The sequence below is a fragment of the Lissotriton helveticus genome, chromosome 7 (assembly GCF_964261635.1).
Source record: "Lissotriton helveticus chromosome 7, aLisHel1.1, whole genome shotgun sequence".
In the NCBI taxonomy this organism is placed as follows: Eukaryota; Metazoa; Chordata; class Amphibia; order Caudata; family Salamandridae; genus Lissotriton; species Lissotriton helveticus.
The window spans coordinates 1,299,040,955-1,299,057,668 of NC_136068.1; the positions used below are offsets into that span (position 1 = coordinate 1,299,040,955).

At 44.1% G+C, this 16,714-nt stretch overlaps 1 protein-coding gene and 1 long non-coding RNA gene across 3 annotated transcripts in view; one reads left to right on the forward strand and one right to left on the reverse strand.

The window, feature by feature from the left end:
* EVPL (envoplakin) overlaps window positions 1–11,173 on the reverse strand; it is a 239,139-nt gene extending 227,966 nt beyond the window's left edge. Inside the window, exon 1 of the mRNA XM_078654564.1 lies at window positions 11,007–11,173. The gene's annotated coding sequence lies outside the window, so the exon portion shown is untranslated. The remainder of the gene's footprint in view (window positions 1–11,006) is intronic.
* Window positions 1–16,714, forward strand: part of LOC144770231 (uncharacterized) — a 128,296-nt gene that overhangs the window by 25,197 nt on the left and 86,385 nt on the right. The window lies entirely within an intron of this gene.

The following is a 16,714-nucleotide window of genomic DNA, read 5'->3' on the forward strand; positions in this document are numbered from 1 at the left end:
CTCGCTCACTTTCACACACATTCAAGCATTCCAACCATTATAATACCTTCATTGCGTCCCAATTACTTTGAGGAAGACAACAGGAAGTACTCCCGAGGTCGGGCTTACGTCCCCCCACGGTAAAAAAATGGTGGGGAGCCACGGCCAACTGCCGATTAGGTCAAGGGAGCCACAGGTCAAAAAAGTTTGGGAACGACTGATCTAAGGAATGGTTTAATGTTTATCGGAAGGGAACAGGACGCAGATGGACATTAGTGAGACATTTGACAGTACAGTTCCACTGGTTAAGAAGAGGTATCTGCACTGTCTTCAAGGGGAGCATTTGTTGAATGTAAGTTAAACCATGCCATGAACCTGTGGCCCTTACTCCTCCAAATGAAAAAGTTGTTTCAATTATTGGAATCCGGGTAGGTGACTGCCTTTGGAGTCCACACCTATGTGCGTGAGAGAGGTGAGCAGGGGAACACATGTGAGCGCAGGTGTATCAACAAAGAACCAATGGAATCCGCCACACAGTGATGGATGTATACGGTGGATGGACAACATTCTCTGCCAGAGCTCCCTAGGGCAAGCCATTGTGCTGTGGATCCTAAGGACAAGATGAGCATTCACCCTCAAACCAGGCAACTACACTCTGGTTGGCGGATCCCAAGGGCTGCGCCTGTGCCCTGCTACAACCATGGGGCATTCAAAGTCAACAGTGCAGGAATTTAACCAAAGCATGACACCATCAGCCACGGCATGGTGTGAACAACAGCACTCTCCCACAAACTCACTGACACTCAGAGTTGGATTGGGGTCAAATATTGGCCCAGGCACCCTAAAAATACATCTTTTTTCAAAACACTGCTTCAGTGTTTTAAGTATTATACAAAGAAGGAGGGGTATTCTATAAAAGATGCACGTTTTATTAACTTCAATAAGAATAAAGAAAATGCAAATGTTGCCAGGACTCTTTGTGCATGGATTAGTTCACAATGGTGAACCACACATGAATATAAAGGAGACCAATTCTGCTCAGGCCCCTTAGCACTACTCAGTCTGCAAACATTAATGGGCCGGCCCAGCTAGAGACTTGAAATGACACCTCCACCCGTTGGTAAAAGGGAGGCCATAGAGGCCTTTTTGTCTCCAGAAAGGCCGCTCAGGGCCCCTCTGGGCTGGTGGCGGCGCCTGACACAGCCCATATCAGCCACCACGCTGTCCAAAAAAGCAGCCCACAGCTGCAACTCGATACCAGCCAATTGCTCGAGTGCGCACCTTACCAATCTGACCTGTAGGCACTGCTCTGACCCTAAGTGAAGGGGTGGCATTCAGGGCTTTAAGTGGGCCTGGTCTCACTGGTGCTGAGCACCGGCAGTTTTTTAAAGAGGGCCTCGAAACGGGTCTCTATTGGCCTCTGTTTTGTGCCCTTGCACAGGCGGTACATTTTTTTCTGGACTGCAGTGACAGCAGGCACATCAATGTGCGCGTGCTCACACTGCTCACTTCTCACTAGTGGAGAAGTTATGGCATGATGTCATGCTAGGTGTGCGTTGTAGGGGAAGGGAAATCCTTTAAAGAGAGTAATTTTCTCTCTGGATTTCCCTTCTCTTTTTGAACCTCAGGAGCAGCAACATTGTCGTGGTGTGAGCAGGGCTTTAAGTGAAAGCTTTTTCAATATGATATACAAGCCATGGTTGCTGCTTATTTATCTTATACAACCATTGACAAAGCCAATAGTCCTGACTTGTTGTATTATGATGTTACTTGTTGTATCATATATCTGGATGCAATGACAGAAACAGCAAAATACAAGTCGGGCGGCACACTATGCTAAGCACAGGTTTTTGGCTTACATGCTTTAAGCCACGCCCTTAATCATATTAAGCTTCAAGCAGAGATATCGGAGGCCCAGTAAAGTACTGGAATGTGGATGGGCAAGTACTCATAAAAAACATGGCTTAAACACACAAAAAATCAGTAAATGCCTTTCTGCCGATGTAATTGTTGCTAATGATTAAACACTCAGATAGCACGTACCTGTCAGGCAAATATGCCCTGGCAACGCCCAGCTCTACCTCTCCCACCCCTCCACCTCCCTCACGAGGCCAGCCCACATCCTAAGAGAGGTGAGTGGCTCGGAAACACAGCCCTGGGTGCAGGACGGCCTTAATACACCTGTTCACTGCACGTTGATGCCACCTGCAGTGCTGAGTGGTCTCCTCTGATGGTATAATCCTTCGCAGACCTCCCCGCCATGCCGGCAGTGCATACTGCATGGCCCGAAGTATTTATTCTGAGACGAACTCCTCCGTACCCTATTCTCGATTCCATCACTGCCTCTTTCTTCCACCAACCTACAATTCCTTTCTCAATATCTTACTCTTGAAGGTTGTTTTTCATCTCTTTCTCCGTTCCTTCCTGTTCTCCGATATTTCTCTAATTTTATCTATTTTCTGTCTTTCTCTTGCATGCTTGGTCCAAAGTCTGACTATTAGAAATAAGCCCTGGTTCCAGTGGTCCCCAACAATGAGTGCAGGGCTCAGTTTAATGTGTTTCTGTGCTCATTGAAAAAGGCCCTGCCTGACTGGGACCTGGAGACAGCTCTACTGACGGAAGTTGACAAACTAAGGCATGGTACCAGCTCGGGCGAGTGGACAAGGGCCGGCTCAGGAAACCAATCCACAGTCCACAAGGTGCCTGAAAGTTGTTACGGGATGCATCGCCCGGACAGGAGTTCAAATAAACCTCTCGTGTTTTAAAAGATCGGGAAAAAGGTATTTTTGTGGTCTGGCCAATGAATACAACAACAAGGCTCGACTCCTCTCCGATCCGTTATGGAGCTCGGGGGCCGTGGCAGCTGCTGTTGCATGGACTGCTGAATGTGTCTGTACAATGCGCAAGTCTGGGTCCTAAGCCCTTGTCTCCTCCCTCAAATGGCTAAACATGCTTTATGGAAAGTGCTCCACTGCCCATGTAACTAGGTCCCTGCTAATTGAATATGGTAAATAAAATAACTGTATATAAAATGTGGCTGCAACACCAAGGCCAGCTGGTCAAGTAAAATCTCGCTAATATAAGGCCCATCCACTCTTACACTTTCAGCTCAATCACCAGGCCCCTGCAGTCAGGTCACACCTGTCCTCAGGCTCAGCTAGTTAGTTCATGTCCACCACAGACCCCAGTTGGCCCTGGCCACCATGTCTGCCTGATCAGGTCAAATCTGGCCTCATCGCTCATCAAATGCCAGTCTGATCTAGCCGGGGAAGGGGTAGTCTTAACTGCCGGCACCTATCTGGTCAGGCAGTTTTGCAGGTCTGACCATCAGGACCAGCATGGATGATGGCTCGGGCTTTGTGAGGTTTGCATTTTATCAGGCTCCAAACTCAGATGATATTGGAATGCAAACAGCTAAATGCCTGATTGCTTCATCCCAAAGCATACTACATAAACACTTGGCGTACACAAAAACTTGGTAGGGTAAATGTTGATATCCCACAGAGCTCTGGTGTTAACAAAATTCGTTATTCACTTTTTACCTAACTTTAATTTTACATTTTAACTGGAGCCTCCAAACCGTATGCCCCTGTTTTCAACATCTGCGCAGGGGCAGAGGAGTTATGGGCGAGCCATACACAACTGGGCCTACAAGCAGTGATGCACTACAGACTCGGACGTTTGATGAATGCAGGACACTTGAATGCACGAGCCTTATCATCAGATCCTACTCTCCCCTGAGAGACACTTGAGCCTATGCCAACAATGCATCAAAAAGCGCTATGGTGACATAAAAGTGTGCCCTCATAAAACCTGGCTTAAGAGCCAGGCTTGGTGCATTGAGTTCAAGAAGCAAATGAACCCTGGGCACAGATTGTAACTATCGGGCATTATGAATTTTTGAAAAAGCATCGATTTTGTATGGATGTTTCAGTCTACCTTGACCCTATCACAAGTTTTTGGGTACTCCTATCCAATCCTGCCCTTCCTTTAGTATACCATGAGTAATAGTTCCCTATTGACTTGGATCTAGGCAGGTTGAGGTGCCATGACAAGTTGCCAATTGTCAACAATGGCATAGTATAAAATGACAGCCTTGCCACCAATAATAGCTGTTAAGCAAAAGTACAAGTGTCCGGGCAATAGCCATCTGAGAATTCTAAAAAAAGAAGGACTATACTGCAACAAGAACTTTTAGCCATGGGAGTGAAGACACACCCATTGCTGCCTCTGTAAGACCCACATGCCAGTAAACGTCGCTAGGACTCTTCCTGCAGTAACCTCCCAACACTGTTCCCTGCACATGTCAAGAAACTAAAGGATCATAAGAGACTGTGGAAAACCCGCAGCCTAGGCAGTGCACAGCGAGGGACACATATTGGGTCTCATATAAGGTTAAGAATCATTCAATGCAAAAAATGTTTCAAAAATAGCTCACAGGGCAAACAGTTTAAACATAACAGGAATGAAAAAACTCATAAAACTGTGTTTAACTGTATATCTACAGGTATTTTATGCATACTAGTAGAAAAAGTCACAAATCAAATTGAAGATTACATTTCTTAATGTTAATCTATGTTGCAAAAATGTCGCATGTGTATGTTTACAAATGCAAAAAACACAAAAAAGAACTTCTGATTAGCAATCCCAATGCATTTCGGGTTCTAAAGCCGAACCCTTCTTCAGGGGAAAATTTGAGTTCATCAAAATATGTATTCTTCCACTTGTGGTCCCGTCCACAGTAATCTAAAACACAACAAATTCCCAAACACTAGATCAATTAAAAAGCATAGCAAGACTTCAACAGTCATTACAGAACTTAAGGACATAGAATTTGCACTCTCAAGAACGGAAGGCAGAAATGGCTGCCAGTGTCGGAATTACCCAAAAGTAGTATTCGTGGAATGAAATAGGCATGCAGGGTCTCAGTGTATTATGAAAATCCTTGTGCAGGAAGTAAGTACAGTGACTAATAATCACACTAGGTGCACTTCGTTGCCCACCACTTGTGGTGTGTAGGATAGTTTTTTAAGTAGGTGCAAGACATCAAGTGTAGTACACATACGTACATACCCTCCAATGGATTCTATGAGATAGTGAGTTGCCTGTTCAGTCTGGCATCAATTATTTCTGTCCGCGCTATTTCTAGTGCGCAACAACCTATATGATAAAGGTTAAATTAGCAAGCAGGACCAATATCAAGGGCTTGTATCAAGTTAATATAAGTACAAATGATAGTGATCATATCGGATTCTCACCGTTCGGTGCGGTTAGACAGACTCCGCCCACTTGGTAAAAAAGGATTTGGATACCATCAACTACAAGAGCAAATCTACATCAAATCTCACACCTAAAGAACGACAAGTCCTGAATACTCTTAAACAAGACACTTCAATTGTTTTTCAACCAGCGGACAAGGGTGGTGCCCTTGTAATTCTAGATACTGATTATTACAATTCGAATGTAGATTCACATGTACAAGATCTTGACACCTATTTGCAACTGGAATATGATCCCACTAATGAGCTGATTGCTCGATTAACTGACATCGTATTGAAGGCAGTGAGTGATGGAATCATTAATGAGAAGGTTGGCAAATTTCTAATTAATCAAAATCCCAAGATACCGCACATATATATGTTGCCCAAGATGCATAAGAACAGTTTGACACCACCTTTCCGACCTATAGTAGCTGGATGCAATTCCATTCACGAAGCAATTGGACATTTCATAGACTACCATCTTCAACCATTGGTACAGTCTTGGGAAACTTATATAAAAGACACCACGGATTGTCTACAAAAATTGGAGGCTATAAAAGACACTTTCAAGGATGATGTTCTATTATGCACTATCCATGTAGTGGCTCTATACACCTCAATTGCCCACAACGAAGGAATAGAGGCCGTGGAGTGGAGATTGCTGGCCTCCTCCCTATCAACTGAGAAAGCGGTTTTTCTTCTTGAACTGTTACATTTTTCCCTGTATCACAGTTATTTTGCATGGCAAAACAAATTTTATTTACAGAAAGCGGGTACCTCCATGGGCTTTCCCGGAGCCCCCTCATATGCTAATACATTCATGGCTTTTTTTTAGTTCAATCACATTCTGACTAATCCTGATTGGAGTACCAATGCAGCGGCATTTTTTCGATACATCAATGACATTTTGGTCATATGGAAGGGTCCAAAATCCTTGCTGGAAGAGAACATCTTAAAACTGAACAGACAGAATCCCAGGATTCAGTTCACCTATGAGATTCAGAAAGAGAGAATACACTTCCTTGATATAGAGATACAGAAGACACCATAAGGTTTAGTAACCTCAGTGTACCGAAAGCCTACTGATGTGAATAATGCACTACATTTTGGTAGTGCCCATCCTCTATCTTTAAAGAGGCATCTACCTACTTCACAATTCATGAGGATAAAAAGAATCACGTCAGATTCAGAGCAGTGCATACAGCAGATTAACGACCAAAAATTCAGATACCAAAAGAGAGGTTACCCATCTCATATATTGACACAGGCTGAGCAAAGAACATTTCAAAAATCAAGGGAAGACTTACTGAAGACATCTAAAAGAGTGACATTCCAACGAGAGGTATTTGTATTAAAACATTCCTCACAAGCGAGACAAATCAAATCTATAATCAGGAGACGTTGGGAAATTTTTGAACATGAACCGGATTTTGCCAACCTGTTCAGGGATCCTCCATTGTTTGCACACAGTCGACCAAGGAATATACGTGAGATACTCAAGTCTAAAAGTCAAGATCAGAGTCAACAGAATAAAGGAATGAGAAAGTGTCATAACTGCGGACAGTGCAGTAATGTGATTACAGGGGACAGCTTTGCGCATCCTCATACAGGTTCTCGTATTACCTTAAAGCACACGTCTGATTGTAATACTGAAAAGGTGATATACGCTATAAAATGTCCCTGTGGTTTAGTTTATGTGGGCAGAACCAGCAGAAAAATAAAGATCAGAATAACAGAACACAAAAGTAGGATTAGAAATAAAAGCACAACTTCACCAATTGCTTTACATTGGGAGCAGGCCACACATACCATACCACAATTACGTTTCACAGTTTTGGAGCGTATACACACTAACCCAGGAACAGACATTAACATTATTTTAGCACGTAGGGAGACTCATTGGATCAAAACATTAGGCATGGTAACCCCGGGTGGGTTGAATGACCATTATGAGATGTTATGCTTTGTGTAATAAATACATAGACTGCACTGATGTTTTTCTGACTTCCAACAATTGTAAAGAATTTGCACTCTCTTTTATCATCTATTATATTATTTCTTTTATTATTCTTTATTCTTATTTTTCGTTCTATTTTTTCCACCATACCCATAGAATTACAATTCCTTGATAAGAATCACGTTATCATTGTAGGCTTCTTCACATGTTCGTACAAATGCCACACTTCATGCAGGTTGTATTCGGTACACATTACTACAATTATGGATTCTTGTTTACATTCGGCTCACATCTTAACAGTATGTTTTGAGAGTGAGTGCGTCTCGGTATCTTCGATAATTCTTCTGTCAATTTCAACTGAGAAGTTGGCTCAATAAAGTTTTACAGAAATGGTACTCGGGTCCCTTTAAATTTGCTCAGTATTCTGGGACGGCTTACTCGCGAGAGCGCAGTCGGCGTTTCCAACGGGCAGAGACCGCGGAGACAGAGATTAGATCAGACACTTATTTTACACGGTACGTAGTTGGGTTCGTCTTGCGTGTACTGTGATACTATTAGGTTTTACATCCACTTATGGCCTTTCACGGCATTACTTTTATAGATTGAGAAACGACGCTATTTCGTACAAGCCTTCACGGAGGGGCGGAGTCTGTCTAACCGCACCGAACAGTGAGAATCCGATATGATCACTATCATGTGTACTTATATTAACTTGATACAAGCCCTTGATATTGGTCCTGCTTGCTAATTTAACCTTTATCATATAGGTTGTTGCGCACTAGAAATAGCGCGGACAGAAATAATTGATGCCAGACTGAACAGGCAACTCACTATCTCATAGAATCCATTGGAGGGTATGTACGTATGTGTACTACACTTGATGTCTTGCACCTACTTAAAAAACTATCCTACACACCACAAGTGGTGGGCAACGAAGTGCACCTAGTGTGATTATTAGTCACTGTACTTACTTCCTGCACAAGGATTTTCATAATACACTGAGACCCTGCATGCCTATTTCATTCCACGAATACTACTTTTGGGTAATTCCGACACTGGCAGCCATTTCTGCCTTCCGTTCTTGAGAGTGCAAATTCTATGTCCTTAAGTTCTGTAATGACTGTTGAAGTCTTGCTATGCTTTTTAATTGATCTAGTGTTTGGGAATTTGTTGTATTTTAGATTACTGTGGACGGGACCACAAGTGGAAGAATACATATTTTGATGAACTCAAATTTTCCCCTGAAGAAGGGTTCGGCTTTAGAACCCGAAATGCATTGGGATTGCTAATCAGAAGTTCTTTATGTGTTTTTTGCATTTGTAAACATACACATGCGACATTTTTGCAACATAGATTAACATTAAGAAATGTAATCTTCAATTTGATTTGTGACTTTTTCTACTAGTATGCATAAAATACCTGTAGATATACAGTTAAACACAGTTTTATGAGTTTTTTCATTCCTGTTATGTTTAAACTGTTTGCCCTGTGAGCTATTTTTGAATTTTATTTTGCATTGAATGATTCTTAACCTTATATGAGACACAATATGTGTCCCTCGCTGTGCACTGCCTAGGCTGCGGGTTTTCCAGAGTCTCCTATGATTCTTTAGTAATTGAGAAAATATTGGGCCCCTTCTCACAACAAGGTAGTAGCACGCAATTTGATTACAAAACATAACACGATAACGTAAATAGATAAACTTTTTAAACAGGAGTGCAGGCACATTCTCCATTGTGCAAGAAACTAAAGGAAACATAAAAAAGTACACATCACAGGAGATTTTGTTCCTTAGCAGCTAGATACTCAAAGCAAATCCCTCAAATGATTCACTAAACCAGTAGAAAAAGCCCAAAATCACTAAAAGAACAATGACAACTTAAAAAGAGGGCCTGACCAAACCACACAATCTAATCGCCAGACCACATTCAAACTCTCTTTCAGACCAAAATTGCAAAAGCGTGGTCAGGCAGTAGATTAAAAACACCCAGAAGAAAGACTGTTACTGGATGATGTCCAGTCGAGATTACATTCAACAGGTACAGACTCAAAGGCTTGCATTTGCAAAAGAGTGTTTACTATGATCGACGAACCAGCAATACTGATTCACCCTAATTATGCTGGACTAGTGAGTGGCTTTGAATACAGTGGTAGACAGCGCTGCAGGAACAGCTAGCTGCCCACTTGGCCAAGCAGGCCCAGTTCTAGAGGGTAGGCCAGGCGGGCCAGGCCCACCCAAGGAACAGCTTGGCCCACCCTACACCATTAAGAGTTGAAAAACACGCGTTTTTCACCCTACTGCTTCACCAGGCATGAAGCCCTGGGGGCTGTGCCTCGTTGTTTAATTAAATATTAACACCTTTGACATGCGTTAGTTTCAGACCTGGGGAGCAGTGTGAAATTCTGGAAAGATTTTAGCTGCTACGATGTTCAAAAATGTAAAGCTGTAAATCAGCCCTGTGTGGCAGCAGAAAGGTCTCTGTTGCTGCACATGACCCGGAGCATGCTTCAGTTTTAACGTTCTGCATCTCTGTATGTTAAAGTTCTGACAAGCAACGTCCCATCCCAATTTAGCAACGTCCTTCCCCTTTCCCAAGGTATCTCAAAAGATGACAGATGCCAACACCTAAAATATCACATTTCTGAAATACTTAACGGTACTCAATCATCTTCATGGCCCACCCTTACTTCTCTATGGCCCACCCAGAGAAAAAATCCTGGAGCCAGGCCTGTGACCAAGAAAGGCTTAACCTTTCCTTCCTCACTAAAATAGATCCAAAGTAAGCTGGAAGAGTCCAACTAGGGCACAACCTGTTAACCATTGTAGTGTCCCAAATTCTTAACACTTTCCACCATTGTCTATAATGCTTGATTGAGCCCACTGCCCAAAATCAAATTCACTCAAATATTTTTCTGATTAAGCAAACATCCCTTTGAGCTCCTCCACCAGGAAGCTAGATGTCTTCTTCTTGCAAATGAATGAACTGCTAAAAAAAGTAGACCACAAGTAGTTGACTTGCTTTGAAGAAGCCAGGAAATCCATTGCCCAATCCCGTTCTATCAATGACTGTGGGAAATTAGGAAACGTTTGTCATGCTTTTCACCAGAAAATTACTGAACAAGTTTTGATGACAGCCAATCCGGACAATACCACTGCAATATCTCATACACTTGTGAACCAACAAAAGACTGTAAACCCTTAAGACCCCTTTTGCCCACACACATAAGCTACTAGGGGGATAAACACAGTCAGCTGTCCCAAACTCATTAAAGTGTGAGACCGAGACCACAGACCAGCAGAACGCGGCATACTGAGAGACTGACTGCACACAGCAGCGGTCACGTGACCACGTGTTCACATTCCTGCTTTAATTGCAGGATCGCAGCGCCTGAAGATCCCGGAGAAGTAGTTGCATAACCTGACACTCAGCACTGCACACACACACAGCAGGAGGTCTGTGCTGGATGTTTACAGGGTTTATGTTCTCAGTGTGTGCAGAGCAGCGCGGCTGCTGTGTAAGGCTGCTGTGAAGTGAACTAGCAGAAGAGAGCGACGGGGATCCCCACAGCGATGCACAGGCTGGGTGCCGTGGGCATGTGGCTTGCAAGCGAGGCTGCCCCGATGACACCCTCACACCGAGATTCTTTATGATTAACACAGCGTGACGCTTGGCGGTGACGCTGACAGAGAGCCCTACCCTCTCTCATGAGCGGAGCTGCAAGTGAAGCGCATGCGCATGGGAGGTGTCCGTGGGCCAAGGAGCAGTCAGCTCAAGAGGGCACGGCGCAGAAATGAGGCGGACACTCACCTGTCACCGGGCGTGACTGGGTGCAGCACACACACAGCAGGGAGTGGGGAGCTCGAGCAGCGCCGACGGGCCGCCGGGCTGCAGTGCTACCTGGCAGCCAACAAACAGGAAACGCAAACACGGCACGAGCTGGACGCACCGGAGCGCATGCACGCCGCCTCCCTCTTGGCGGATTCATGATCTTCAGCCCCAGGAGCCACCACACCCTTCTGCTTTCAGCCCGCCCCGTCCCCACTCGGCTCTGAGGGTCTACATACATACGTTGCTGCATATATTACTTCAGGGTGGTGACTGTAGCACTTATAGTGGTTAATTTGTAAAAGAGTAAGTGCCGTGGGCCTAAGTTTTTGCCCCCCTCAATCACCCGCAACTGGTGGTATTGAATGGCTGAGTGGAATACCAAGGCTCCGTAGTCTTCATTTCACCTCACACTTTTAGCATGGGCTAGCTGAGCCCAGGCCCAGGGTGACAATAGGAGCGGCGTGAATTAGGGTTACTTCAGCAGCAGCACTCTGTCATCTTGCTCCAGCCTTCCTTGTCCCTGCATGCTAGGTTCTGTCTGATTTGCAAGTTTAAAGTGGTGTTAATCCTTCATTATCATACTGTGGGGGATGTCTTTAACACCCCATTAGCAGTGCCCACTTTAATTCTGTCGTCTGTCCACTACCCCCTCCCCCCGTTGCCCCACCGCTCTTACCTGCACCGGCCATGACTGCCCATTAGCCCACTTCCTTCCCTTCACCCTCTCACCCCTGCTGACACACACCAACAAAACGATTATCAGCCAAAACAATCATCAGGGTGAGGCAGCTAAGCTATCAGTGATTTAAGTGAGCTGGGGGCGGTCTGGAGATGTTTCTGTTCAGACATACATGCCAAGATTTTGTAAAGTGGGAAATTTTAGAAAAATAATCGGGTGCATATATTTCTACTATTGGTTTCTGTTGAAGCAGAGGCAAATTTAGCCAGAAGATAGCCAAAATAAAGCAATTTGTGGCTTTAAAAATCAAGATTCCCCCACTGCAATCAGATCTCTTGGTGTGTATGGTCTATGGGTCAGTCACTGCTCAGCCAGAGACCAGTTGTGGCCGGCACAGAAGGAGATGGGGGGTGGGGGGGGGGGGTCAGAAGAAAAAAATCTCTTCGCCGATCACTGCGTCTCTCCCACATTGTGTTTCCTCCGTGTCTCTTCCAGGAAGCACCCAGGCTCCCCAGAGCCAACCACAGCGCTGCAATACAGCATTATGATTGGTCTGAATGCCGTGGTTCGCCACTCCTACAGGGACAGAGAGCCTGGACATGTTCTTCACCCGGCTGGAATGCCGCCTGGGTGGAGAACATGCAAAGTGCGCATGACGGTTTGGCCTGGCCAAGACGGCCGATTAAAGCGTTATGCGCACTAAAGTAGCAACCACTCCTCCCCGACGTCAGGAAAGGCAAGCCCCGCCCTAACCTATCGATATTAAAAATAAAATGATAATAACTTAAGTTACTATCAATTTCACTGAACTATTACACTGCTTCGTGAGCAGTAGAGCGACGCTCCTCCTTCTTAGCGAAGGTGCCTCCACTGCCAGGAACTAACCAGAGAACACAAAAGGGGCCCCGTGCTGCCTCATTTAATTCACTATTATCAGACATGGCGTCAAATTTCTCTACACCCAGGGCGCTATCTTAGCAAAACCCGGCTCTGACCACCATACACACCATGTTCGTTGATATTACTCTTGCAAGTTCTTTTTCCCTTAGCCATAGGATTTTTGTCTCTCTCTCTCTACCTCAGTTCCCCCTTGTGTTTTTTTCTCTCTTGCTCAGGGTAAATGTCTGATAAGAAAAAATAAGTACAGATCTCGCGGTGGGCCCCAGCTGCCACCGCAGTCTCAAATCGGGCACAGATAGCACAAATTCTCTCCCCTGCCCTTGTTAACTTCCTGACTTGGTCAGTGACGTAGCCAGTGTGTCAATTGCCCCCGTGCAAAGAAGGAAATGGTCCCCCTGGCTGCTGTTTGTAATGTGAAATACAATAATTGTACGGGTACAGTGGGCCCTCAAGTCTCTGGGCCCTTGTGCCACTGCACCTGCTGCACCAACGAAAGCTCCACCCCCTGATAGTCCCTCTGCCTCCAACTCCACAGACTGACCATACAGGTCTCTACCTGCACACATCTATGTGATGTCATTTCTGAAATAGTCCACAGTCACTATACTCTTTCCTTACTGCCCAATAAGCACAATGATGTAATTTCTTCCCATTTCTCTTGTCCACCACATATTTTTTCATGGACATCATAATGTGATTTTACTTCCTCTCATGCCTCAACCCAGCTTTCGCTTCCCTCTAGGATCATGGAAAGAATGTAGTGCCACATCTCATTATACAGAAGGCTAACACACCATGTACTTATCTTGCTGATATGGTCAGGAAGGAAGGTGGGAGTAGGTTATATTCTATGATTCATAAGGAAATAAAGGAACATAAGTTGTATGGTACGTAGTGCCATCACATTGCAGATATGGCCAGTTTGCAGACACAACTACCCAATATACAAGAACTATGCTATTCTCCTCCATGCCATAAAAACACGTTATTTTTGGTCTGGTGGCTCAATGGACTGCAAATCCCTGCAGAGATGTGTTACTGAGACCCTGGTAACACATTCGAATGCCAATAGATCCACTTAACCTTTCATTGTGAGGTCCAGAAAATGAGCACCATGGGTTTGACAACAATAGACATATGTTATCTGTAAACAGCGCCAAGAACCTGAGTGAACACATACACATATGCCTGTTAAATTTTTATTTCTTCCTCCCAAGCCCCAATTCCAGTATGCAATTACTTCATGACAATGATGTCAACATGATGCCATGTCCTTCAGTTTCCAGGATCACCACACATTCTGCCCTGGACAGAAAAATGTGATTGGACTTCCTCACAGGCCCCAGATCCACCATGCTTTTTCTATGGAATAAACAACAAGGTTCACTGTTTCCATGCCCCAGGCACATCACCTATTTTTAAATTAGTGTCACATGAATGTGAATATACTTATTTCCTTGCCTCCTACTTGTTTTTTTTGTTGCCAAATCAGAAATGTAGAGTCTTCTACATCCTTGCACTGACCCAAATTACTTTTGTATTCCCTGCCATAATCAACACATTGTTCCTTTGACGGCCCAAGTGCATCATGAGCTTATCTTCCTTGCCACGTTAGCACTGAGATGTGCCTTCCCTTCTATGGCACAAATGTATAAGGCAAATTTCTTTTTGAATACATCAACAATGTACTATCAGTTGGACTTGAGTCTCAGCTCCAAATCGCACATTTTTCTTCCTGATCACCCCAATAATGTGTAATAACAAATTGAGAGAGAGGGAAAAGGACACTCTTGGTCCCCCTGTTAAATCTTGTAAAACAACAAAAGAGTGTTGTGAGAGAAGTGTGTAAGCACTAGACACAGAGAAGAAATCTCCCTGAAGAAGTCACAGTGGAAATCAGCGTTTTTTTTTTTAGGAAGCCCTCACTCACCACCCTGGGTGGTGACATGCTTCATCATCGGGCCCACCAGGAGAAGCCGAATGCCTCCCTGGTGTGCTACAACGCCATAGCGCGCCCATACCGCAGAGGTACACCACCTGGTGGTCCTGATGAAAGCCCAGTAAATGACACATAGACGGGCAGAAACATGTTGACCCCACTTTAAGTGGAAACAACCGAGTCATTAACTGGTAAGTTTCCCACACATATTTTACTTATGTCAAACTGACCATTGAATAAAAAAAATTCCGTATGGTACAGTTTCTGACATTTTTAATTCACATTTCTTTTTGACACTTTTGCCACAAAGAACCTGTTCCGCAGTAATCTGGCGTTGTAGCACACCAGGGAGGCATTCGGCTTCTCCTGGTGGGCCTGATGATGAAGCATGTCACCACCCAGGGTGGTGAGTGAGGGCTTCCTAAAAAAAAAAACGCTGATTTCCACTGTGACTTCTTCAGGGAGATTTCTTCTCTGTGTCTAGTGCTTACACACTTCTCTCACGACACCCCAATAATGTGACATGCACAACACACCCTGCCTGTCCCATCTGTTGAATATCTGTTCCAAAGTATACCAAAAAGTGATGGATTGAATGCCTCAATTTGTTTTTTGCCACTGGTCATTACTTGGGCCGCATTCCAGTCCATTGTTATTTTGCACACCATGCCACCTCAGTTTGGACCCAGCCATATGCAAATGAGTCCTAACCCTGCTCCAAAGGCAACATCCCAGCCCAAACTTCCAGGCCAGGTCCTTCCTGAACCAGACACAAGCAACCCAGTACTGGTTTCGCTGTGTATAGCTTGGTTCCAGTGGCACAGTGTGCACAGGACCCACGTCTGGGTATACCTGTCCCACCTAGGGTATCACAGTAAATTATAAAAAACAGGGATGGATAGAATGCTACGGTGGAATGATGGGTGAAAACAATGGTTTAGGATGTAGCCATGAGCAATTACCAGTGGCTGATATTAATTCAAGCATTCCATCCATCACTTTTTTTTTTTGTTCTAAGAGTTGAAAATGTACCAAGTGTACCAAAACAGTAATAAAGTCAAAACACAAAAAAAGAAAAATCCCAAACCAATGTATGAGGATAGAGCAAATTTTAATAAATAAAATGACACCAAAACAACCAAAATCTAATCAGGGAAACCAGAGATATGAATAAAAAAATTCCAAATGTAAAAAAAAGTTCCAAAAAGTTAGGGCCTATTGCGATAGAGTGCAGGTCAAATATCAGGTCTTGAATTGGAAGTTTTAACGTCAGACTTAGGGCCTGATTCGCAAAAGTAAACTTAGACCAAAAGTTTAGACCTGAAGTCTAAGTTTCGATCTAAAGTATAACTTAACTACTACTGAAGTTAGACTTTTGGTCTAAGTTTAGACCAAAAATCTAACTTTAGTAGTAGTAAAGTTAGACTTTGGTCTAAGTTAGACTTTTGGTTGAAACTTAAACCAAAAGTCTAACTTTAGTAGGAGTAAAGTTAGACTTTTGGTCTAAGTTAGACTTTTGGTCTAAACTTAAACCAAAAGTCTAACTTTAATAGTAGCAAAGTTAGACTGTAGGTCTAAACTTAGAGTTCGGGTCTAAACTTAGTCTTTTGGTCTAAGTTTACTTCTGTGAATCAGGCCCATTGTCTCTGAAAGAGAAGTCAAAAATACCCAGCGGGGCAACGCAGCAGGGTGTGATTGAAAAGGGCTCCACAACACCGTATAACCTCTGGATGGTGAAGCAATTGACTTTTAGCAAGGAAGCTCAGATTGGGAGAAGTTTGGATTTCGTGCCTAGAGAAAGTCACTTGCCAGCTGGATATTTCTCACGCCTTCGCCCGGTGAAGATTTCTACCTCTGAACTTCTTTGGAGCTCAGATTTTGCCAGCGGGGCAAGACTGCAGGCTATAATCGAAGAGGGCTCCACAAGGCTAGATACCTTCTCCACAATGTCCTGCTGAAGTCTATTTGCTCCTGAGGAAAAGCTGCAAACGGGAGCAACCTGAATCTTTGGCCCAGTGGCAACACACCTCAATTGAATCGGTTTGACAGGTTGGTACCAGGTCAAGACGCTGGTGTCAGCAAAAGTTTGAAGTACACTTTGAGACCAGTCAATGGTCCAAGACCTAGATGACAGAGCTTGGGGGTCAGGACTCATTACAGCAGAGGCCA